The following is a 25,280-nucleotide window of genomic DNA, read 5'->3' as shown; positions in this document are numbered from 1 at the left end:
AGCCTACATATTGCGTTTTTTTTTTTAATTTGCTTACCGGGCTAAAGGTTAGCATGTTTAAAATACGTAAGTCGTTTTGTTCATCAAATTTAAGTAGATAACTCATCAGTTGTTTGCATCAGAGCGACAATTTTTGAGATAGTTATTAAAACTGTTTAAAGGTTGTCAAACGTTGTTTCTCGTTGTATATCCTTTAATTCTAGAGTTAAATTGATAAATAACGTGTACGAATTTGTTTAACGCATTTGTTTTGGTTACTCGACGTCTCCGTTCTCGTGTAGCCTACATATTGCGTTTTTTTTTATTTGCTTACCGGGCTAAAGGTTAGCATGTTTAAAATACGTAAGTCGTTTTGTTCATCAAATTTAAGTAGATAACTCATCAGTTGTTTGCATCAGAGCGATAATTTTTGAGATAGTTATTAAAACTGTTTAAAGGTTGTCAAACGTTGTTTCTCGTTGTATATCCTTTAATTCTAGAGTTAAATTGATAAATAACGTGTACGAATTTGTTTAACGCATTTGTTTTGGTTACTCGACGTCTCCGTTCTCGTGTAGCCTACATATTGCGTTTTTTTTTTTTAATTTGCTTACCGGGCTAAAGGTTAGAATGTTTAAAATACGTAAGTCGTTTTGTTCATCAAATTTAAGAAGATAACTCATCAGTTGTTTGCATCAGAGCGACAATTTTTGAGATAGTTATTAAAACTGTTTAAAGGTTGTCAAACGTTGTTTCTCGTTGTATATCCTTTAATTCTAGAGTTAAATTGATAAATAACGTGTACGAATTTGTTTAACGCATTTGTTTTGGTTACTCGACGTCTCCGTTCTCGTGTAGCCTACATATTGCGTTTTTTTTTAATTTGCTTACCGGGCTAAAGGTTAGCATGATTAAAATACGTAAGTCGTTTTGTTCATCAAATTTAAGTAGATAACTCATCAGTTGTTTGCATCAGAGCGACAATTTTTGAGATAGTTATTAAAACCGTTTAAAGGTTGTCAAACGTTGTTTCTCGTTGTATATCCTTTAATTCTAGAGTTAAATTGATAAATAACGTGTACGAATTTGTTTAACGCATTTGTTTTGGTTACTCGACGTCTCTGTTCTCGTGTAGCCTACATATTGCGTTTTTTTTTTAATTTGCTTGCCGGGCTAAAGGTTAGCATGTTTAAAATACGTAAGTCGTTTTGTTCATCAAATTTAAGTAGATAACTCATCAGTTGTTTGCATCAGAGCAATAATTTTTGAGATAGTTATTAAAACTGTTTAAAGGTTGTCAAACGTTGTTTCTCGTTGTATATCCTTTAATTCTAGAGTTAAATTGATAAATAACGTTTACGAATTTGTTTAACGCATTTGTTTTGGTTACTCGACGTCTCCGTTCTCGTGTAGCCTACATATTGCGTTTTTTTTTTAATTTGCTTACCGGGCTAAAGGTTAGCATGTTTAAAATACGTAAGTCGTTTTGTTGTCAAACGTTGTTTCTCGTTGTATATCCTTTAATTCTAGAGTTAAATTGATAAATAACGTGTACGAATTTGTTTAACGTATTTGTTTTGGTTACTCGACGTCTCCGTTCTCGTGTAGCCTACATATTGCGTTTTTTTTTTTTAATTTGCTTACCGGGCTAAAGGTTAGCATGTTTAAAATACGTAAGTCGTTTTGTTCATCAAATTTAAGTAGATAACTCATCAGTTGTTTGCATCAGAGCGACAATTTTTGAGATAGTTATTAAAACTGTTTAAAGGTTGTCAAACGTTGTTTCTCGTTGTATATCCTTTAATTCTAGAGTTAAATTGATAAATAACGTGTACGAATTTGTTTAACGCATTTGTTTTGGTTACTCGACGTCTCCGTTCTCGTGTAGCCTACATATTGCGTTTTTTTTTTATTTGCTTACCGGGCTAAAGGTTAGCATGTTTAAAATACGTAAGTCGTTTTGTTCATCAAATTTAAGTAGATAACTCATCAGTTGTTTGCATCAGAGCGATAATTTTTGAGATAGTTATTAAAACTGTTTAAAGGTTGTCAAACGTTGTTTCTCGTTGTATATCCTTTAATTCTAGAGTTAAATTGATAAATAACGTGTACGAATTTGTTTAACGCATTTGTTTTGGTTACTCGACGTCTCCGTTCTCGTGTAGCCTACATATTGCGTTTTTTTTTTTTAATTTGCTTACCGGGCTAAAGGTTAGCATGCTTAAAATACGTAAGTCGTTTTGTTCATCAAATTTAAGTAGATAACTCATCAGTTGTTTGCATCAGAGCGATAATTTTTGAGATAGTTATTAAAACTGTTTCAACGTTGTCAAACGTTGTTTCTCGTTGTATATCCTTTAATTCTAGAGTTAAATTGATAAATAACGTGTACGAATTTGTTTAACGCATTTGTTTTGGTTACTCGACGTCTCCGTTCTCGTGTAGCCTACATATTGCGTTTTTTTTTAATTTGCTTACCGGGCTAAAGGTTAGCATGCTTAAAATACGTAAGTCGTTTTGTTCATCAAATTTAAGTAGATAACTCATCAGTTGTTTGCATCAGAGCGACAATTTTTGAGATAGTTATTAAAACCGTTTAAAGGTTGTCAAACGTTGTTTCTCGTTGTATATCCTTTAATCCTAGAGTTAAATTGATAAATAACGTGTACGAATTTGTTTAACGCATTTGTTTTGGTTACTCGACGTCTCTGTTCTCGTGTAGCCTACATATTGCGTTTTTTTTTTTAATTTGCTTGCCGGGCTAAAGGTTAGCATGTTTAAAATACGTAAGTCGTTTTGTTCATCAAATTTAAGTAGATAACTCATCAGTTGTTTGCATCAGAGCAATAATTTTTGAGATAGTTATTAAAACTGTTTAAAGGTTGTCAAACGTTGTTTCTCGTTGTATATCCTTTAATTCTAGAGTTAAATTGATAAATAACGTTTACGAATTTGTTTAACGCATTTGTTTTGGTTACTCGACGTCTCCGTTCTCGTGTAGCCTACATATTGCGTTTTTTTTTTAATTTGCTTACCGGGCTAAAGGTTAGCATGTTTAAAATACGTAAGTCGTTTTGTTCAACAAATTTGAGTAGATAACTCATCAGTTGTTTGCATCAGAGCGACAATTTTTGAGATAGTTATTAAAACTGTTTAAAGGTTGTCAAACGTTGTTTGTCGTTGTATATCCTTTAATTCTAGAGTTAAATTGATAAATAACGTGTACGAATTTGTTTAACGCATTTGTTTTGGTTACTCGACGTCTCCGTTCTCGTGTAGCCTACATATTGCGTTTTTTTTTTTTAATTTGCTTACCGGGCTAAAGGTTAGCATGTTTAAAATACGTAAGTCGTTTTGTTCAATAAATTTAAGTAGATAACTCATCAGTTGTTTGCATCAGAGCGACAATTTTTGAGATAGTTATTAAAACTGTTTAAAGGTTGTCAAACGTTGTTTCTCGTTGTATATCCTTTAATTCTAGAGTTAAATTGATAAATAACGTGTACGAATTTGTTTAACGTATTTGTTTTGGTTACTCGACGTCTCCGTTCTCGTGTAGCCTACATATTGCGTTTTTTTTTTAATTTGCTTACCGGGCTAAAGGTTAGCATGTTTAAAATACGTAAGTCGTTTTGTTCATCAAATTTAAGTAGATAACTCTTCAGTTGTTTGCATCAGAGCGACAATTTTTGAGATAGTTATTAAAACTGTTTAAAGGTTGTCAAACGTTGTTTCTCGTTGTATATCCTTTAATTCTAGAGTTAAATTGATAAATAACGTGTACGAATTTGTTTAACGCATTTGTTTTGGTTACTCGACGTCTCCGTCTCGTGTAGCCTACATATTTCGTTTTTTTTTTTAATTTGCTTACCGGGCTAAAGGTTAGCATGTTTAAAATACGTAAGTCGTTTTGCTCAACAAATCTGAGTAGATAACTCATCAGTTGTTTGCATCAGAGCGACAATTTTTGAGATAGTTATTAAAACTGTTTAAAGGTTGTCAAACGTTGTTTCTCGTTGTATATCCTTTAATTCTAGAGCTAAATTGATAAATAACGTGTACGAATTTGTTTAACGCATTTGTTTTGGTTACTCGACGTCTCCGTTCTCGTGTAGCCTACATATTGCGTTTTTTTTTTTAATTTGCTTACCGGGCTAAAGGTTAGCATGTTTAAAATACGTAAGTCGTTTTGTTCAACAAATTTGAGTAGATAACTCATCAGTTGTTTGCATCAGAGCGACAATTTTTGAGATAGTTATTAAAACTGTTTAAAGGTTGTCAAACGTTGTTTCTCGTTGTATATCCTTTAATTCTAGAGTTAAATTGATAAATAACGTGTACGAATTTGTTTAACGCATTTGTTTTGGTTACTCGACGTCTCCGTTCTCGTGTAGCCTACATATTGCGTTTTTTTTTTTTAATTTGCTTACCGGGCTAAAGGTTAGCATGTTTAAAATACGTAAGTCGTTTTGTTTATCAAATTTAAGTAGATAACTCATCAGTTGTTTGCATCAGAGCGACAATTTTTGAGATAGTTATTAAAACTGTTTAAAGGTTGTCAAACGTTGTTTCTCGTTGTATATCCTTTAATTCTAGAGTTAAATTGATAAATAACGTGTACGAATTTGTTTAACGCATTTGTTTTGGTTACTCGACGTCTCCGTTCTCGTGTAGCCTACATATTGCGTTTTTTTTTTAATTTGCTTGCCGGGCTAAAGGTTAGCATGTTTAAAATACGTAAGTCGTTTTGTTCATCAAATTTAAGGAGATAACTCATCAGTTGTTTGCATCAGAGCGACAATCTTTGAGATAGTTATTAAAACTGTTTAAAGGTTGTCAAACGTTGTTTCTCGTTGTATATCCTTTAATTCTAGAGTTAAATTGATAAATAACGTGTACGAATTTGTTTAACGCATTTGTTTTGGTTACTCGACGTCTCCGTTCTCGTGTAGCCTACATATTGCGTTTTTTTTTAAATTTGCTTGCCGGGCTAAAGGTTAGCATGTTTAAAATACGTAAGTCGTTTTGTTCATCAAATTTAAGTAGATAACTCATCAGTTGTTTGCATCAGAGCGACAATTTTTGAGATAGTTATTAAAACTGTTTAAAGGTTGTCAAACGTTGTTTCTCGTTGTATATCCTTTAATTCTAGAGTTAAATTGATAAATAACGTGTACGAATTTGTTTAACGCATTTGTTTTGGTTACTCGACGTCTCCGTTCTCGTGTAGCCTACATATTGCGTTTTTTTTTTTAATTTGCTTACCGGGCTAAAGGTTAGCATGTTTAAAATACGTAAGTCGTTCTGTTCAACAAATTTAAGTAGATAACTCATCAGTTGTTTGCATCAGAGCGCCAATTTTTGAGATAGTTATTAAAACTGTTTAAAGGTTGTCAAACGTTGTTTCTCGTTGTATATCCTTTAATTCTAGAGTTAAATTGATAAATAACGTGTACGAATTTGTTTAACGCATTTGTTTTGGTTACTCGACGTCTCCGTTCTCGTGTAGCCTACATATTGCGTTTTTTTTTTTTAATTTGCTTACCGGGCTAAAGGTTAGCATGCTTAGAATACGTAAGTCGTTTTGTTCAACAAATTTGAGTAGATAACTCATCAGTTGTTTGCATCAGAGCGACAATTTTTGAGATAGTTATTAAAACTGTTTAAAGGTTGTCAAACGTTGTTTCTCATTGTATATCCTTTAATTCTAGAGTTAAATTGATAAATAACGTGTACGAATTTGTTTAACGCATTTGTTTTGGTTACTCGACGTCTCCGTTCTCGTGTAGCCTACATATTGCGTTTTTTTTTTTTAATTTGCTTACCGGGCTAAAGGTTAGCATGTTTAAAATACGTAAGTCGTTTTGTTCATCAAATTTAAGTAGATAACTCATCAGTTGTTTGCATCAGAGCGACAATTTTTGAGATAGTTATTAAAACTGTTTAAAGGTTGTCAAACGTTGTTTCTCATTGTATATCCTTTAATTCTAGAGTTAAATTGATAAATAACGTGTACGAATTTGTTTAACGCATTTGTTTTGGTTACTCGACGTCTCCGTTCTCGTGTAGCCTACATATTGCGTTTTTTTTTTAATTTGCTTGCCGGGCTAAAGGTTAGCATGTTTAAAATACGTAAGTCGTTTTGTTCATCAAATTTAAGTAGATAACTCATCAGTTGTTTGCATCAGAGCGACAATTTTTGAGATAGTTATTAAAACTGTTTAAAGGTTGTCAAACGTTGTTTCTCGTTGTATATCCTTTAATTCTAGAGTTAAATTGATAAATAACGTGTACGAATTTGTTTAACGCATTTGTTTTGGTTACTCGACGTCTCCGTTCTCGTGTAGCCTACATATTGCGTTTTTTTTTTTTAATTTGCTTACCGGGCTAAAGGTTAGCATGTTTAAAATACGTAAGTCGTTTTGTTCATCAAATTTAAGTAGATAACTCATCAGTTGTTTGCATCAGAGCGACAATTTTTGAGATAGTTATTAAAACTGTTTAAAGGTTGTCAAACGTTGTTTCTCATTGTATATCCTTTAATTCTAGAGTTAAATTGATAAATAACGTGTACGAATTTGTTTAACGCATTTGTTTTGGTTACTCGACGTCTCCGTTCTCGTGTAGCCTACATATTGCGTTTTTTTTTTTTAATTTGCTTACCGGGCTAAAGGTTAGCATGTTTAAAATACGTAAGTCGTTTTGTTCATCAAATTTAAGTAGATAACTCATCAGTTGTTTGCATCAGAGCGACAATTTTTGAGATAGTTATTAAAACTGTTTAAAGGTTGTCAAACGTTGTTTCTCATTGTATATCCTTTAATTCTAGAGTTAAATTGATAAATAACGTGTACGAATTTGTTTAACGCATTTGTTTTGGTTACTCGACGTCTCCGTTCTCGTGTAGCCTACATATTGCGTTTTTTTTTTAATTTGCTTGCCGGGCTAAAGGTTAGCATGTTTAAAATACGTAAGTCGTTTTGTTCATCAAATTTAAGTAGATAGCTCATCAGTTGTTTGCATCAGAGCGACAATTTTTGAGATAGTTATTAAAACTGTTTAAAGGTTGTCAAACGTTGTTTCTCATTGTATATCCTTTAATTCTAGAGTTAAATTGATAAATAACGTGTACGAATTTGTTTAACGCATTTGTTTTGGTTACTCGACGTCTCCGTTCTCGTGTAGCCTACATATTGCGTTTTTTTTTTTAATTTGCTTGCCGGGCTAAAGGTTAGCATGTTTAAAATACGTAAGTCGTTTTGTTCATCAAATTTAAGTAGATAGCTCATCAGTTGTTTGCATCAGAGCGACAATTTTTGAGATAGTTATTAAAACTGTTTAAAGGTTGTCAAACGTTGTTTCTCGTTGTATATCCTTTAATTCTAGAGATAAATTGATAAATAACGTGTACGAATTTGTTTAACGTATTTGTTTTGGTTACTCGACGTCTCCGTTCTCGTGTAGCCTACATATTGCGTTTTTTTTTAATTTGCTTGCCGGGCTAAAGGTTAGCATGTTTAAAATACGTAAGTCGTTTTGTTCATCAAATTTAAGTAAATAACTCATCAGTTGTTTGCATCAGAGCGACAATTTTTGAGATAGTTATTAAAACTGTTTAAAGGTTGTCAAACGTTGTTTCTCGTTGTATATCCTTTAATTCTAGAGTTAAATTGATAAATAACGTGTACGAATTTGTTTAACGCATTTGTTTTGGTTACTCGACGTCTCCGTTTTCGTGTAGCCTACATATTGCGTTTTTTTTTTAATTTGCTTACCGGGCTAAAGGTTAGCATGTTTAAAATACGTAAGTCGTTTTGTTCAACAAATTTAAGTAGATAACTCATCAGTTGTTTGCATCAGAGCGACAATTTTTGAGATAGTTATTAAAATTGTTTAAAGGTTGTCAAACGTTGTTTCTCGTTGTATATCCTTTAATTCTAGAGTTAAATTGATAAATAACGTGTACGAATTTGTTTAACGCATTTGTTTTGGTTACTCGACGTCTCCGTTCTGGTGTAGCCTACATATTGCGTTTTTTTTTTAATATGCTTACCGGGCTAAAGGTTAGCATGTTTAAAATACGTAAGTCGTTTTGTTCATCAAATTTAAGTAGATAACTCATCAGTTGTTTGCATCAGAGCGATAATTTTTGAGATAGTTATTAAAACTGTTTAAAGGTTGTCAAACGTTGTTTCTCGTTGTAAATCCTTTAATTCTAGAGTTAAATTGATAAATAACGTGTACGAATTTGTTTAACGCATTTGTTTTGGTTACTCGACGTCTCCGTTCTCGTGTAGCCTACATATTGCGTTTTTTTTAATTTGCTTACCGGGCTAAAGGTTAGCATGTTTAAAATACGTAAGTCGTTTTGTTCATCAAATTTAAGTAGATAACTCATCAGTTGTTTGCATCAGAGCGACAATTTTTGAGTTAGTTATTAAAACTGTTTAAAGGTTGTCAAACGTTGTTTCTCGTTGTATATCCTTTAACTCTAGAGTTAAATTGATAAATAACGTGTACGAATTTGTTTAACGCATTTGTTTTGGTTACTCGACGTCTCCGTTCTCGTGTAGCCTACATATTGCGTTTTTTTTTTAATTAGCTTACCGGGCTAAAGGTTAACATGTCTAAAATACGTAAGTCGTTTTGTTCATCAAATTTAAGTAGATAACTCATCAGTTGTTTGCATCAGAGCGACAATTTTTGAGATAGTTATTAAAACTGTTTAAAGGTTGTCAAACGTTGTTTCTCGTTGTATATCCTTTAATTCTAGAGTTAAATTGATAAATAACGTGTACGAATTTGTTTAACGCATTTGTTTTGGTTACTCGACGTCTCCGTTCTCGTGTAGCCTACATATTGCGTTTTTTTTTTAATTTGCTTACCGGGCTAAAGGTTAGCATGCTTAAAATACGTAAGTCGTTTTGTTCAACAAATTTAAGTAGATAACTCATCAGTTGTTTGCATCAGAGCGATAATTTTTGAGATAGTTATTAAAACTGTTTAAAGGTTGTCAAACGTTGTTTCTCGTTGTATATCCTTTAATTCTAGAGTTAAATTGATAAATAACGTGTACGAATTTGTTTAACGCATTTGTTTTGGTTACTCGACGTCTCCGTTCTCGTGCAGTCTACATATTGCGTTTTTTTTTAATTTGCTTACCGGGCTAAAGCTTAGCATGCTTAAAATACGTAAGTCGTTTTGTTCATCAAATTTAAGTAGATAACTCATCAGTTGTTTGCATCAGAGCTATAATTTTTGAGATTGTTATTAAAACTGTTTAAAGGTTGTCAAACGTTGTTTCTCGTTGTATATCCTTTAATTCTAGAGTTAAATTGATAAATAACGTGTACGAATTTGTTTAACGCATTTGTTTTGGTTACTCGACGTCTCCGTTCTCGTGTAGCCTACATATTGCGTTTTTTTTTAATTTGCTTACCGGGCTAAAGGTTAGCATGTTTAAAATACGTAAGTCGTTTTGTTCATCAAATTTAAGTAGATAACGCATCAGTTGTTTGCATCAGAGCGACAATTTTTGAGATAGTTATTAAAACTGTTTAAAGGTTGTCAAACGTTGTTTCTCGTTGTATATCCTTTAATTCTAGAGTTAAATTGATAAATAACGTGTACGAATTTGTTTAACGTATTTGTTTTGGTTACTCGACGTCTCCGTTCTCGTGTAGCCTACATATTGCGTTTTTTTTTTAATTTGCTTGCCGGCTAAAGGTTAGCATGTTTAAAATACGTAAGTCGTTTTGTTCATCAAATTTAAGTAGATAACTCATCAGTTGTTTGCATCAGAGCGATAATTTTTGAGATAGTTATTAAAACTGTTTAAAGGTTGTCAAACGTTGTTTCTCGTTGTATATCCTTTAATTCTAGAGTTAAATTGATAAATAACGTGTACGAATTTGTTTAACGCATTTGTTTTGGTTACTCGACGTCTCCGTTCTCGTGTAGCCTACATATTGCGTTTTTTTTAATTTGCTTACCGGGCTAAAGGTTAGGATGTTTAAAATACGTAAGTCGTTTTGTTCATCAAATTTAAGTAGATAACTCATCAGTTGTTTGCATCAGAGCGACAATTTTTGAGATAGTTATTAAAACTGTTTAAAGGTTGTCAAACGTTGTTTCTCGTTGTATATCCTTTAACTCTAGAGTTAAATTGATAAATAACGTGTACGAATTTGTTTAACGCATTTGTTTTGGTTACTCGACGTCTCCGTTCTCGTGTAGCCTACATATTGGGTTTTTTTTTTTAATTTGCTTACCGGGCTAAAGGTTAGCATGTCTAAAATACGTAAGTCGTTTTGTTCATCAAATTTAAGTAGATAACTCATCAGTTGTTTGCATCAGAGCGACAATTTTTGAGATAGTTATTAAAACTGTTTAAAGGTTGTCAAACGTTGTTTCTCGTTGTATATCCTTTAATTCTAGAGTTAAATTGATAAATAACGTGTACGAATTTGTTTAACGAATTTGTTTTGGTTACTCGACGTCTCCGTGCTCGTGTAGCCTACATATTGCGTTTTTTTTTTTAATTTGCTTACCGGGCTAAAGGTTAGCATGCTTAAAATACGTAAGTCGTTTTGTTCAACAAATTTAAGTAGATAACTCATCAGTTGTTTGCATCAGAGCGATAATTTTTGAGATAGTTATTAAAACTGTTTAAAGGTTGTCAAACGTTGTTTCTCGTTGTATATCCTTTAATTCTAGAGTTAAATTGATAAATAACGTGTACGAATTTGTTTAACGCATTCGTTTTGGTTACTCGACGTCTCCGTTCTCGTGTAGCCTACATATTGCGTTTTTTTTTTTAATTTGCTTACCGGGCTAAAGGTTAGCATGCTTAAAATACGTAAGTCGTTTTGTTCATCAAATTTAAGTAGATAACTCATCAGTTGTTTGCATCAGAGCGATAATTTTTGAGATAGTTATTAAAATTGTTTAAAGGTTGTCAAACGTTGTTTCTCGTTGTATATCCTTTAATTCTAGAGATAAATTGATAAATAACGTGTACGAATTTGTTTAACGCATTTGTTTTGGTTACTCGACGTCTCCGTTCTCGTGTAGCCTACATATTGCGTTTTTTTTTTAATTTGCTTACCGGGCTAAAGGTTAGCATGCTTAAAATACGTAAGTCGTTTTGTTCATCAAATTTAAGTAGATAACTCATCAGTTGTTTGCATCAGAGCGACAATTTTTGAGATAGTTATTAAAACTGTTTAAAGGTTGTCAAACGTTGTTTCTCGTTGTATATCCTTTAATTCTAGAGTTAAATTGATAAATAACGTGTACGAATTTGTTTAACGTATTTGTTTTGGTTACTCGACGTCTCCGTTCTCGTGTAGCCTACATATTGCGTTTTTTTTTTAATTTGCTTACCGGCTAAAGGTTAGCATGTTTAAAATACGTAAGTCGTTTTGTTCATCAAATTTAAGTAGATAACTCATCAGTTGTTTGCATCAGAGCGATAATTTTTGAGATAGTTATTAAAACTGTTTAAAGGTTGTCAAACGTTGTTTCTCGTTGTATATCCTTTAATTCTAGAGTTAAATTGATAAATAACGTGTACGAATTTGTTTAACGCATTTGTTTTGGTTACTCGACGTCTCCGTTCTCGTGTAGCCTACATATTGCGTTTTTTTTTTAATTTGCTTTTCGGGCTAAAGGTTAGCATGTTTAAAATACGTAAGTCGTTTTGTTCAACAAATTTAAGTAGATAACTCATCAGTTGTTTGCATCAGAGCGACAATTTTTGAGATAGTTATTAAAACTGTTTAAAGGTTGTCAAACGTTGTTTCTCGTTGTATATCCTTTAATTCTAGAGTTAAATTGATAAATAACGTGTACGAATTTGTTTAACGCATTTGTTTTGGTTACTCGACGTCTCCGTTCTCGTGTAGCCTACATATTGCGTTTTTTTTTTTTTAATTTGCTTACCGGGCTAAAGGTTAGCATGCTTAAAATACGTAAGTCGTTTTGTGCAACAAATTTAAGTAGATAACTCATCAGTTGTTTGCATCAGAGCGATAATTTTTGAGATAGTTATTAAAACTGTTTAAAGGTTGTCAAACGTTGTTTCTCGTTGTATATCCTTTAATTCTAGAGTTAAATTGATAAATAACGTGTACGAATTTGTTTAACGTATTTGTTTTGGTTACTCGACGTCTCCGTTCTCGTGTAGCCTACATATTGCGTTTTTTTTTTAATTTGCTTACCGGGCTAAAGGTTAGCATGCTTAAAATACGTAAGTCGTTTTGTTCATCAAATTTAAGTAGATAACTCATCAGTTGTTTGCATCAGAGCGACAATTTTTGAGATAGTTATTAAAACTGTTTAAAGGTTGTCAAACGTTGTTTCTCGTTGTATATCCTTTAATTCTAGAGTTAAATTGATAAATAACGTGTACGAATTTGTTTAACGCATTTATTTTGGTTACTCGACGTCTCCGTTCTCGTGTAGCCTACATATTGCGTTTTTTTTTTTAATTTGCTTACCGGGCTAAAGGTTAGCATGTTTAAAATACGTAAGTTGTTTTGTTCATCAAATTTAATTAGATAACTCATCAGTTGTTTGCATCAGAGCGACAATTTTTGAGATAGTTATTAAAACTGTTTAAAGGTTGTCAAACGTTGTTTCTCGTTGTATATCCTTTAATTCTAGAGTTAAATTGATAAATAACGTGTACGAATTTGTTTAACGCATTTGTTTTGGTTACTCGACGTCTCCGTTCTCGTGTAGCCTACATATTGCGTTTTTTTTTTAATTTGCTTACCGGGCTAAAGGTTAGCATGCTTAAAATACGTAAGTCGTTTTGTTCATCAAATTTAAGTAGATAACTCATCAGTTGTTTGCATCAGAGCGACAATTTTTGAGATAGTTATTAAAACTGTTTAAAGGTTGTTAAACGTTGTTTCTCGTTGCATATCCTTTAATTCTAGAGTTAAATTGATAAATAACGTGTACGAATTTGTTTAACGCATTCGTTTTGGTTACTCGACGTCTCCGTTCTCGTGTAGCCTACATATTGCGTTTTTTTTTTAATTTGCTTACCGGGCTAAAGGTTAGCATGCTTAAAATACGTAAGTCGTTTTGTTCAACAAATTTGAGTAGATAACTCATCAGTTGTTTGCATCAGATCGATAAATTTTGAGATAGTTATTAAAACTGTTTAAAGGTTGTCAAACGTTGTTTCTCGTTGTATATCCTTTAATTCTAGAGTTAAATTGATAAATAACGTGTACGAATTTATTTAACGCATTTGTTTTGGTTACTCGACGTCTCCGTTCTCGTGTAGCCTACATATTGCGTTTTTTTTTTTAATTTGCTTACCGGGCTAAAGGTTAGCATGTTTAAAATACGTAAGTCGTTTTGTTCATCAAATTTAAGTAGATAACTCATCAGTTGTTTGCATCAGAGCGACAATTTTTGAGATAGTTATTAAAACTGTTTAAAGGTTGTTAAACGTTGTTTCTCGTTGCATATCCTTTAATTCTAGAGTTAAATTGATAAATAACGTGTACGAATTTGTTTAACGCATTCGTTTTGGTTACTCGACGTCTCCGTTCTCGTGTAGCCTACATATTGCGTTTTTTTTTTAATTTGCTTACCGGGCTAAAGGTTAGCATGCTTAAAATACGTAAGTCGTTTTGTTCAACAAATTTGAGTAGATAACTCATCAGTTGTTTGCATCAGATCGATAAATTTTGAGATAGTTATTAAAACTGTTTAAAGGTTGTCAAACGTTGTTTCTCGTTGTATATCCTTTAATTCTAGAGTTAAATTGATAAATAACGTGTACGAATTTGTTTAACGTATTTGTTTTGGTTACTCGACGTCTCCGTTCTCGTGTAGCCTACATATTGCGTTTTTTTTTTAATTTGCTTACCGGGCTAAAGGTTAGCATGCTTAAAATACGTAAGTCGTTTTGTTCATCAAATTTAAGTAGATAACTCATCAGTTGTTTGCATCAGAGCGACAATTTTTGAGATAGTTATTAAAACTGTTTAAAGGTTGTCAAACGTTGTTTCTCGTTGTATATCCTTTAATTCTAGAGTTAAATTGATAAATAACGTGTACGAATTTGTTTTACGCATTTGTTTTGGTTACTCGACGTCTCCGTTCTCGTGTAGCCTACATATTGCGTTTTTTTTTTTTAATTTGCTTACCGGGCTAAAGGTTAGCATGTTTAAAATATGTAAGTCGTTTTGTTCATCAAATTTAAGTAGATAACTCATCAGTTGTTTGCATCAGAGCGATAATTTTTGAGATAGTTATTAAAACTGTTTAAAGGTTGTCAAACGTTGTTTCTCGTTGTATATCCTTTAATTCTAGAGTTAAATTGATAAATAACGTGTACGAATTTGTTTAACGCATTTGTTTTGGTTACTCGACGTCTCCGTTCTCGTGTAGCCTACATATTGCGTTTTTTTTTTAATTTGCTTACCGGGCTAAAGGTTAGCATGTTTAAAATACGTAAGTCGTCTTGTTCAACAAATTTAAGTAGATAACTCATCAGTTGTTTGCATCAGAGCGACAATTTTTGAGATAGTTATTAAAACTGTTTAAAGGTTGTCAAACGTTGTTTCTCGTTGTATATCCTTTAATTCTAGAGTTAAATTGATAAATAACGTGTACGAATTTGTTTAACGCATTTGTTTTGGTTACTCGACGTCTCCGTTCTCGTGTAGCCTACATATTGCGTTTTTTTTTTTAATTTGCTTACCGGGCTAAAGGTTAGCATGTTTAAAATATGTAAGTCGTTTTGTTCATCAAATTTAAGTAGATAACTCATCAATTGTTTGCATCAGAGCGATAATTTTTGAGATAGTTATTAAAACTGTTTAAAGGTTGTCAAACGTTGTTTCTCGTTGTATATCCTTTAATTCTAGAGTTAAATTGATAAATAACGTGTACGAATTTGTTTAACGCATTTGTTTTGGTTACTCGACGTCTCCGTTCTCGTGTAGCCTACATATTGCGTTTTTTTTTAATTTGCTTACCGGGCTAAAGGTTAGCATGTTTAAAATACGTAAGTCGTTTTGTTCAACAAATTTAAGTAGATAACTCATCAGTTGTTTGCATCAGAGCGACAATTTTTGAGATAGTTATTAAAACTGTTTAAAGGTTGTCAAACGTTGTTTCTCGTTGTATATCCTTTAATTCTAGAGTTAAATTGATAAATAACGTGTACGAATTTGTTTAACGCATTTGTTTTGGTTACTCGACGTCTCCGTTCTCGTGTAGCCTACATATTGCGTTTTTTTTTTAATTTGCTTACCGGGCTAAAGGTTAGCATGCTTAAATACGTAAGTCGTTTTGTTCAACAAATTTAAGTAGATAACTCATCAGTTGTTTGCATCAGAGCGATAATTTTTGAGATAGTTATTAAAACTGTTTAAAGGTTGTCAAACGTTGTTTCTCGTTGTATATCCTTTAATTCTAGAGTTAAATTGATAAATAACGTGTACGAATTTGTTTAACGTATTTGTTTTGGTTACTCGACGTCTCCGTTCTCGTGTAGCCTACATATTGCGTTTTTTTTTAATTTGCTTACCGGGCTAAAGGTTAGCATGCTTAAAATACGTAAGTCGTTTTGTTCATCAAATTTAAGTAGATAACTCATCAGTTGTTTGCATCAGAGCGACAATTTTTGAGATAGTTATTAAAACTGTTTAAAGGTTGTCAAACGTTGTTTCTCGTTGTATATCCTTTAATTCTAGAGTTAAATTGATAAATAACGTGTACGAATTTGTTTAACGCATTTGTTTTGGTTACTCGACGTCTCCGTTCTCGTGTAGCCTACATATTGCGTTTTTTTTTTTAATTTGCTTACCGGGCTAAAGGTTAGCATGTTTAAAATACGTAAGTCGTTTTGTTCATCAAATTTAAGTAGATAACTCATCAGTTGTTTGCATCAGAGCGACAATTTTTGAGATAGTTATTAAAACTGTTTAAAGGTTGTCAAACGTTGTTTCTCATTGTATATCCTTTAATTCTAGAGTTAAATTGATAAATAACGTGTACGAATTTGTTTAACGCATTTGTTTTGGTTACTCGACGTCTCCGTTCTCGTGTAGCCTACATATTGCGTTTTTTTTTTAATTTGCTTGCCGGGCTAAAGGTTAGCATGTTTAAAATACGTAAGTCGTTTTGTTCATCAAATTTAAGTAGATAGCTCATCAGTTGTTTGCATCAGAGCGACAATTTTTGAGATAGTTATTAAAACTGTTTAAAGGTTGTCAAACGTTGTTTCTCGTTGTATATCCTTTAATTCTAGAGATAAATTGATAAATAACGTGTACGAATTTGTTTAACGTATTTGTTTTGGTTACTCGACGTCTCCGTTCTCGTGTAGCCTACATATTGCGTTTTTTTTTAATTTGCTTGCCGGGCTAAAGGTTAGCATGTTTAAAATACGTAAGTCGTTTTGTTCATCAAATTTAAGTAAATAACTCATCAGTTGTTTGCATCAGAGCGACAATTTTTGAGATAGTTATTAAAACTGTTTAAAGGTTGTCAAACGTTGTTTCTCGTTGTATATCCTTTAATTCTAGAGTTAAATTGATAAATAACGTGTACGAATTTGTTTAACGCATTTGTTTTGGTTACTCGACGTCTCCGTTTTCGTGTAGCCTACATATTGCGTTTTTTTTTAATTTGCTTACCGGGCTAAAGGTTAGCATGTTTAAAATACGTAAGTCGTTTTGTTCAACAAATTTAAGTAGATAACTCATCAGTTGTTTGCATCAGTGCGACAATTTTTGAGATAGTTATTAAAATTGTTTAAAGGTTGTCAAACGTTGTTTCTCGTTGTATATCCTTTAATTCTAGAGTTAAATTGATAAATAACGTGCACGAATTTGTTTAACGCATTTGTTTTGGTTACTCGACGTCTCCGTTCTGGTGTAGCCTACATATTGCGTTTTTTTTTTAATATGCTTACCGGGCTAAAGGTTAGCATGTTTAAAATACGTAAGTCGTTTTGTTCATCAAATTTAAGTAGATAACTCATCAGTTGTTTGCATCAGAGCGATAATTTTTGAGATAGTTATTAAAACTGTTTAAAGGTTGTCAAACGTTGTTTCTCGTTGTAAATCCTTTAATTCTAGAGTTAAATTGATAAATAACGTGTACGAATTTGTTTAACGCATTTGTTTTGGTTACTCGACGTCTCCGTTCTCGTGTAGCCTACATATTGCGTTTTTTTTAATTTGCTTACCGGGCTAAAGGTTAGCATGTTTAAAATACGTAAGTCGTTTTGTTCATCAAATTTAAGTAGATAACTCATCAGTTGTTTGCATCAGAGCGACAATTTTTGAGTTAGTTATTAAAACTGTTTAAAGGTTGTCAAACGTTGTTTCTCGTTGTATATCCTTTAACTCTAGAGTTAAATTGATAAATAACGTGTACGAATTTGTTTAACGCATTTGTTTTGGTTACTCGACGTCTCCGTTCTCGTGTAGCCTACATATTGCGTTTTTTTTTTAATTTGCTTACCGGGCTAAAGGTTAACATGTCTAAAATACGTAAGTCGTTTTGTTCATCAAATTTAAGTAGATAACTCATCAGTTGTTTGCATCAGAGCGACAATTTTTGAGATAGTTATTAAAACTGTTTAAAGGTTGTCAAACGTTGTTTCTCGTTGTATATCCTTTAATTCTAGAGTTAAATTGATAAATAACGTTTACGAATTTGTTTAACGCATTTGTTTTGGTTACTCGACGTCTCCGTTCTCGTGTAGCCTACATATTGCGTTTTTTTTTTAATTTGCTTACCGGGCTAAAGGTTAGCATGCTTAAAATACGTAAGTCGTTTTGTTCAACAAATTTAAGTAGATAACTCATCAGTTGTTTGCATCAGAGCGATAATTTTTGAGATAGTTATTAAAACTGTTTAAAGGTTGTCAAACGTTGTTTCTCGTTGTATATCCTTTAATTCTAGAGTTAAATTGATAAATAACGTGTACGAATTTGTTTAACGCATTTGTTTTGGTTACTCGACGTCTCCGTTCTCGTGCAGTCTACATATTGCGTTTTTTTTTAATTTGCTTACCGGGCTAAAGCTTAGCATGCTTAAAATACGTAAGTCGTTTTGTTCATCAAATTTAAGTAGATAACTCATCAGTTGTTTGCATCAGAGCGATAATTTTTGAGATTGTTATTAAAACTGTTTAAAGGTTGTCAAACGTTGTTTCTCGTTGTATATCCTTTAATTCTAGAGTTAAATTGATAAATAACGTGTACGAATTTGTTTAACGCATTTGTTTTGGTTACTCGACGTCTCCGTTCTCGTGTAGCCTACATATTGCGTTTTTTTTTAATTTGCTTACCGGGCTAAAGGTTAGCATGTTTAAAATACGTAAGTCGTTTTGTTCATCAAATTTAAGTAGATAACGCATCAGTTGTTTGCATCAGAGCGACAATTTTTGAGATAGTTATTAAAACTGTTTAAAGGTTGTCAAACGTTGTTTCTCGTTGTATATCCTTTAATTCTAGAGTTAAATTGATAAATAACGTGTACGAATTTGTTTAACGTATTTGTTTTGGTTACTCGACGTCTCCGTTCTCGTGTAGCCTACATATTGCGTTTTTTTTTTAATTTGCTTGCCGGCTAAAGGTTAGCATGTTTAAAATACGTAAGTCGTTTTGTTCATCAAATTTAAGTAGATAACTCATCAGTTGTTTGCATCAGAGCGATAATTTTTGAGATAGTTATTAAAACTGTTTAAAGGTTGTCAAACGTTGTTTCTCGTTGTATATCCTTTAATTCTAGAGTTAAATTGATAAATAACGTGTACGAATTTGTTTAACGCATTTGTTTTGGTTACTCGACGTCTCCGTTCTCGTGTAGCCTACATATTGCGTTTTTTTTAATTTGCTTACCGGGCTAAAGGTTAGGATGTTTAAAATACGTAAGTCGTTTTGTTCATCAAATTTAAGTAGATAACTCATCAGTTGTTTGCATCAGAGCGACAATTTTTGAGATAGTTATTAAAACTGTTTAAAGGTTGTCAAACGTTGTTTCTCGTTGTATATCCTTTAACTCTAGAGTTAAATTGATAAATAACGTGTACGAATTTGTTTAACGCATTTGTTTTGGTTACTCGACGTCTCCGTTCTCGTGTAGCCTACATATTGGGTTTTTTTTTTTAATTTGCTTACCGGGCTAAAGGTTAGCATGTCTAAAATACGTAAGTCGTTTTGTTCATCAAATTTAAGTAGATAACTCATCAGTTGTTTGCATCAGAGCGACAATTTTTGAGATAGTTATTAAAACTGTTTAAAGGTTGTCAAACGTTGTTTCTCGTTGTATATCCTTTAATTCTAGAGTTAAATTGATAAATAACGTGTACGAATTTGTTTAACGAATTTGTTTTGGTTACTCGACGTCTCCGTTCTCGTGTAGCCTACATATTGCGTTTTTTTTTTTAATTTGCTTACCGGGCTAAAGGTTAGCATGCTTAAAATACGTAAGTCGTTTTGTTCAACAAATTTAAGTAGATAACTCATCAGTTGTTTGCATCAGAGCGATAATTTTTGAGATAGTTATTAAAACTGTTTAAAGGTTGTCAAACGTTGTTCCTCGTTGTATATCCTTTAATTCTAGAGTTAAATTGATAAATAACGTGTACGAATTTGTTTAACGCATTCGTTTTGGTTACTCGACGTCTCCGTTCTCGTGTAGCCTACATATTGCGTTTTTTTTTTTAATTTGCTTACCGGGCTAAAGGTTAGCATGCTTAAAATACGTAAGTCGTTTTGTTCATCAAATTTAAGTAGATAACTCATCAGTTGTTTGCATCAGAGCGATAATTTTTGAGATAGTTATTAAAACTGTTTAAAGGTTGTCAAACGTTGTTTCTCGTTGTATATCCTTTAATTCTAGAGATAAATTGATAAATAACGTGTACGAATTTGTTTAACGCATTTGTTTTGGTTACTCGACGTCTCCGTTCTCGTGTAGCCTACATATTGCGTTTTTTTTTTAATTTGCTTACCGGGCTAAAGGTTAGCATGCTTAAAATACGTAAGTCGTTTTGTTCATCAAATTTAAGTAGATAACTCATCAGTTGTTTGCATCAGAGCGACAATTTTTGAGATAGTTATTAAAACTGTTTAAAGGTTGTCAAACGTTGTTTCTCGTTGTATATCCTTTAATTCTAGAGTTAAATTGATAAATAACGTGTACGAATTTGTTTAACGTATTTGTTTTGGTTACTCGACGTCTCCGTTCTCGTGTAGCCTACATATTGCGTTTTTTTTTTAATTTGCTTACCGGCTAAAGGTTAGCATGTTTAAAATACGTAAGTCGTTTTGTTCATCAAATTTAAGTAGATAACTCATCAGTTGTTTGCATCAGAGCGATAATTTTTGAGATAGTTATTAAAACTGTTTAAAGGTTGTCAAACGTTGTTTCTCGTTGTATATCCTTTAATTCTAGAGTTAAATTGATAAATAACGTGTACGAATTTGTTTAACGCATTTGTTTTGGTTACTCGACGTCTCCGTTCTCGTGTAGCCTACATATTGCGTTTTTTTTTTAATTTGCTTTTCGGGCTAAAGGTTAGCATGTTTAAAATACGTAAGTCGTTTTGTTCAACAAATTTAAGTAGATAACTCATCAGTTGTTTGCATCAGAGCGACAATTTTTGAGATAGTTATTAAAACTGTTTAAAGGTTGTCAAACGTTGTTTCTCGTTGTATATCCTTTAATTCTAGAGTTAAATTGATAAATAACGTGTACGAATTTGTTTAACGCATTTGTTTTGGTTACTCGACGTCTCCGTTCTCGTGTAGCCTACATATTGCGTTTTTTTTTTTTAATTTGCTTACCGGGCTAAAGGTTAGCATGCTTAAAATACGTAAGTCGTTTTGTGCAACAAATTTAAGTAGATAACTCATCAGTTGTTTGCATCAGAGCGATAATTTTTGAGATAGTTATTAAAACTGTTTAAAGGTTGTCAAACGTTGTTTCTCGTTGTATATCCTTTAATTCTAGAGTTAAATTGATAAATAACGTGTACGAATTTGTTTAACGTATTTGTTTTGGTTACTCGACGTCTCCGTTCTCGTGTAGCCTACATATTGCGTTTTTTTTTTAATTTGCTTACCGGGCTAAAGGTTAGCATGCTTAAAATACGTAAGTCGTTTTGTTCATCAAATTTAAGTAGATAACTCATCAGTTGTTTGCATCAGAGCGACAATTTTTGAGATAGTTATTAAAACTGTTTAAAGGTTGTCAAACGTTGTTTCTCGTTGTATATCCTTTAATTCTAGAGTTAAATTGATAAATAACGTGTACGAATTTGTTTAACGTATTTGTTTTGGTTACTCGACGTCTCCGTTCTCGTGTAGCCTACATATTGCGTTTTTTTTTTAATTTGCTTACCGGCTAAAGGTTAGCATGTTTAAAATACGTAAGTCGTTTTGTTCATCAAATTTAAGTAGATAACTCATCAGTTGTTTGCATCAGAGCGATAATTTTTGAGATAGTTATTAAAACTGTTTAAAGGTTGTCAAACGTTGTTTCTCGTTGTATATCCTTTAATTCTAGAGTTAAATTGATAAATAACGTGTACGAATTTGTTTAACGCATTTGTTTTGGTTACTCGACGTCTCCGTTCTCGTGTAGCCTACATATTGCGTTTTTTTTTTAATTTGCTTTTCGGGCTAAAGGTTAGCATGTTTAAAATACGTAAGTCGTTTTGTTCAACAAATTTAAGTAGATAACTCATCAGTTGTTTGCATCAGAGCGACAATTTTTGAGATAGTTATTAAAACTGTTTAAAGGTTGTCAAACGTTGTTTCTCGTTGTATATCCTTTAATTCTAGAGTTAAATTGATAAATAACGTGTACGAATTTGTTTAACGCATTTGTTTTGGTTACTCGACGTCTCCGTTCTCGTGTAGCCTACATATTGCGTTTTTTTTTTTTAATTTGCTTACCGGGCTAAAGGTTAGCATGCTTAAAATACGTAAGTCGTTTTGTGCAACAAATTTAAGTAGATAACTCATCAGTTGTTTGCATCAGAGCGATAATTTTTGAGATAGTTATTAAAACTGTTTAAAGGTTGTCAAACGTTGTTTCTCGTTGTATATCCTTTAATTCTAGAGTTAAATTGATAAATAACGTGTACGAATTTGTTTAACGTATTTGTTTTGGTTACTCGACGTCTCCGTTCTCGTGTAGCCTACATATTGCGTTTTTTTTTTAATTTGCTTACCGGGCTAAAGGTTAGCATGCTTAAAATACGTAAGTCGTTTTGTTCATCAAATTTAAGTAGATAACTCATCAGTTGTTTGCATCAGAGCGACAATTTTTGAGATAGTTATTAAAACTGTTTAAAGGTTGTCAAACGTTGTTTCTCGTTGTATATCCTTTAATTCTAGAGTTAAATTGATAAATAACGTGTACGAATTTGTTTAACGCATTTATTTTGGTTACTCGACGTCTCCGTTCTCGTGTAGCCTACATATTGCGTTTTTTTTTTTTAATTTGCTTACCGGGCTAAAGGTTAGCATGTTTAAAATACGTAAGTTGTTTTGTTCATCAAATTTAATTAGATAACTCATCAGTTGTTTGCATCAGAGCGACAATTTTTGAGATAGTTATTAAAACTGTTTAAAGGTTGTCAAACGTTGTTTCTCGTTGTATATCCTTTAATTCTAGAGTTAAATTGATAAATAACGTGTACGAATTTGTTTAACGCATTTGTTTTGGTTACTCGACGTCTCCGTTCTCGTGTAGCCTACATATTGCGTTTTTTTTTTTAATTTGCTTACCGGGCTAAAGGTTAGCATGCTTAAAATACGTAAGTCGTTTTGTTCATCAAATTTAAGTAGATAACTCATCAGTTGTTTGCATCAGAGCGACAATTTTTGAGATAGTTATTAAAACTGTTTAAAGGTTGTTAAACGTTGTTTCTCGTTGCATATCCTTTAATTCTAGAGTTAAATTGATAAATAACGTGTACGAATTTGTTTAACGCATTCGTTTTGGTTACTCGACGTCTCCGTTCTCGTGTAGCCTACATATTGCGTTTTTTTTTTAATTTGCTTACCGGGCTAAAGGTTAGCATGCTTAAAATACGTAAGTCGTTTTGTTCAACAAATTTGAGTAGATAACTCATCAGTTGTTTGCATCAGATCGATAAATTTTGAGATAGTTATTAAAACTGTTTAAAGGTTGTCAAACGTTGTTTCTCGTTGTATATCCTTTAATTCTAGAGTTAAATTGATAAATAACGTGTACGAATTTATTTAACGCATTTGTTTTGGTTACTCGACGTCTCCGTTCTCGTGTAGCCTACATATTGCGTTTTTTTTTTTAATTTGCTTACCGGGCTAAAGTTTAGCATGTTTAAAATACGTAAGTCGTTTTGTTCATCAAATTTAAGTAGATAACTCATCAGTTGTTTGCATCAGAGCGACAATTTTTGAGATAGTTATTAAAACTGTTTAAAGGTTGTTAAACGTTGTTTCTCGTTGCATATCCTTTAATTCTAGAGTTAAATTGATAAATAACGTGTACGAATTTGTTTAACGCATTCGTTTTGGTTACTCGACGTCTCCGTTCTCGTGTAGCCTACATATTGCGTTTTTTTTTTAATTTGCTTACCGGGCTAAAGGTTAGCATGCTTAAAATACGTAAGTCGTTTTGTTCAACAAATTTGAGTAGATAACTCATCAGTTGTTTGCATCAGATCGATAAATTTTGAGATAGTTATTAAAACTGTTTAAAGGTTGTCAAACGTTGTTTCTCGTTGTATATCCTTTAATTCTAGAGTTAAATTGATAATAACGTGTACGAATTTGTTTAACGTATTTGTTTTGGTTACTCGACGTCTCCGTTCTCGTGTAGCCTACATATTGCGTTTTTTTTTTAATTTGCTTACCGGGCTAAAGGTTAGCATGCTTAAAATACGTAAGTCGTTTTGTTCATCAAATTTAAGTAGATAACTCATCAGTTGTTTGCATCAGAGCGACAATTTTTGAGATAGTTATTAAAACTGTTTAAAGGTTGTCAAACGTTGTTTCTCGTTGTATATCCTTTAATTCTAGAGTTAAATTGATAAATAACGTGTACGAATTTGTTTTACGCATTTGTTTTGGTTACTCGACGTCTCCGTTCTCGTGTAGCCTACATATTGCGTTTTTTTTTTTAATTTGCTTACCGGGCTAAAGGTTAGCATGTTTAAAATATGTAAGTCGTTTTGTTCATCAAATTTAAGTAGATAACTCATCAGTTGTTTGCATCAGAGCGATAATTTTTGAGATAGTTATTAAAACTGTTTAAAGGTTGTCAAACGTTGTTTCTCGTTGTATATCCTTTAATTCTAGAGTTAAATTGATAAATAACGTGTACGAATTTGTTTAACGCATTTGTTTTGGTTACTCGACGTCTCCGTTCTCGTGTAGCCTACATATTGCGTTTTTTTTTTAATTTGCTTACCGGGCTAAAGGTTAGCATGTTTAAAATACGTAAGTCGTCTTGTTCAACAAATTTAAGTAGATAACTCATCAGTTGTTTGCATCAGAGCGACAATTTTTGAGATAGTTATTAAAACTGTTTAAAGGTTGTCAAACGTTGTTTCTCGTTGTATATCCTTTAATTCTAGAGTTAAATTGATAAATAACGTGTACGAATTTGTTTAACGCATTTGTTTTGGTTACTCGACGTCTCCGTTCTCGTGTAGCCTACATATTGCGTTTTTTTTTTAATTTGCTTACCGGGCTAAAGGTTAGCATGCTTAAAATACGTAAGTCGTTTTGTTCATCAAATTTAAGTAGAAAACTCATCAGTTGTTTGCATCAGAGCGATAATTTTTGAGATAGTTATTAAAACTGTATAAAGGTTGTCAAAAGTTGTTTCTCGTTGTATGTCCTTTAATTCTAGAGTTAAATTGATAAATAACGTGTACGAATTTGTTTAACGCATTTGTTTTGGTTACTCGACGTCTCCGTTCTCGTGTAGCCTACATATTGCGTTTTTTTTTAATTTGCTTACCGGGCTAAAGGTTAGCATGTTTAAAATACGTAAGTCGGTTTGTTCAACAAATTTAAGTAGATAACTCATGAGTTGTTTGCATCAGAGCGACAATTTTTGAGATAGTTATTAAAACTGTTTAAAGGTTGTCAAACGTTGTTTCTCGTTGTATATCCTTTAATTCTAGAGTTAAATTGATAAATAACGTGTACGAATTTGTTTAACGCATTTGTTTTGGTTACTCGACGTCTCCGTTCTCGTGTAGCCTACATATTGCGTTTTTTTTTTAATTTGCTTACCGGGCTAAAGGT

This window comes from Eurosta solidaginis, unplaced genomic scaffold, assembly GCF_040869045.1.
Source record: "Eurosta solidaginis isolate ZX-2024a unplaced genomic scaffold, ASM4086904v1 ctg00001061.1, whole genome shotgun sequence".
Taxonomy (NCBI): domain Eukaryota; kingdom Metazoa; phylum Arthropoda; class Insecta; order Diptera; family Tephritidae; genus Eurosta; species Eurosta solidaginis.
This window is presented reverse-complemented; position numbering follows the sequence as displayed.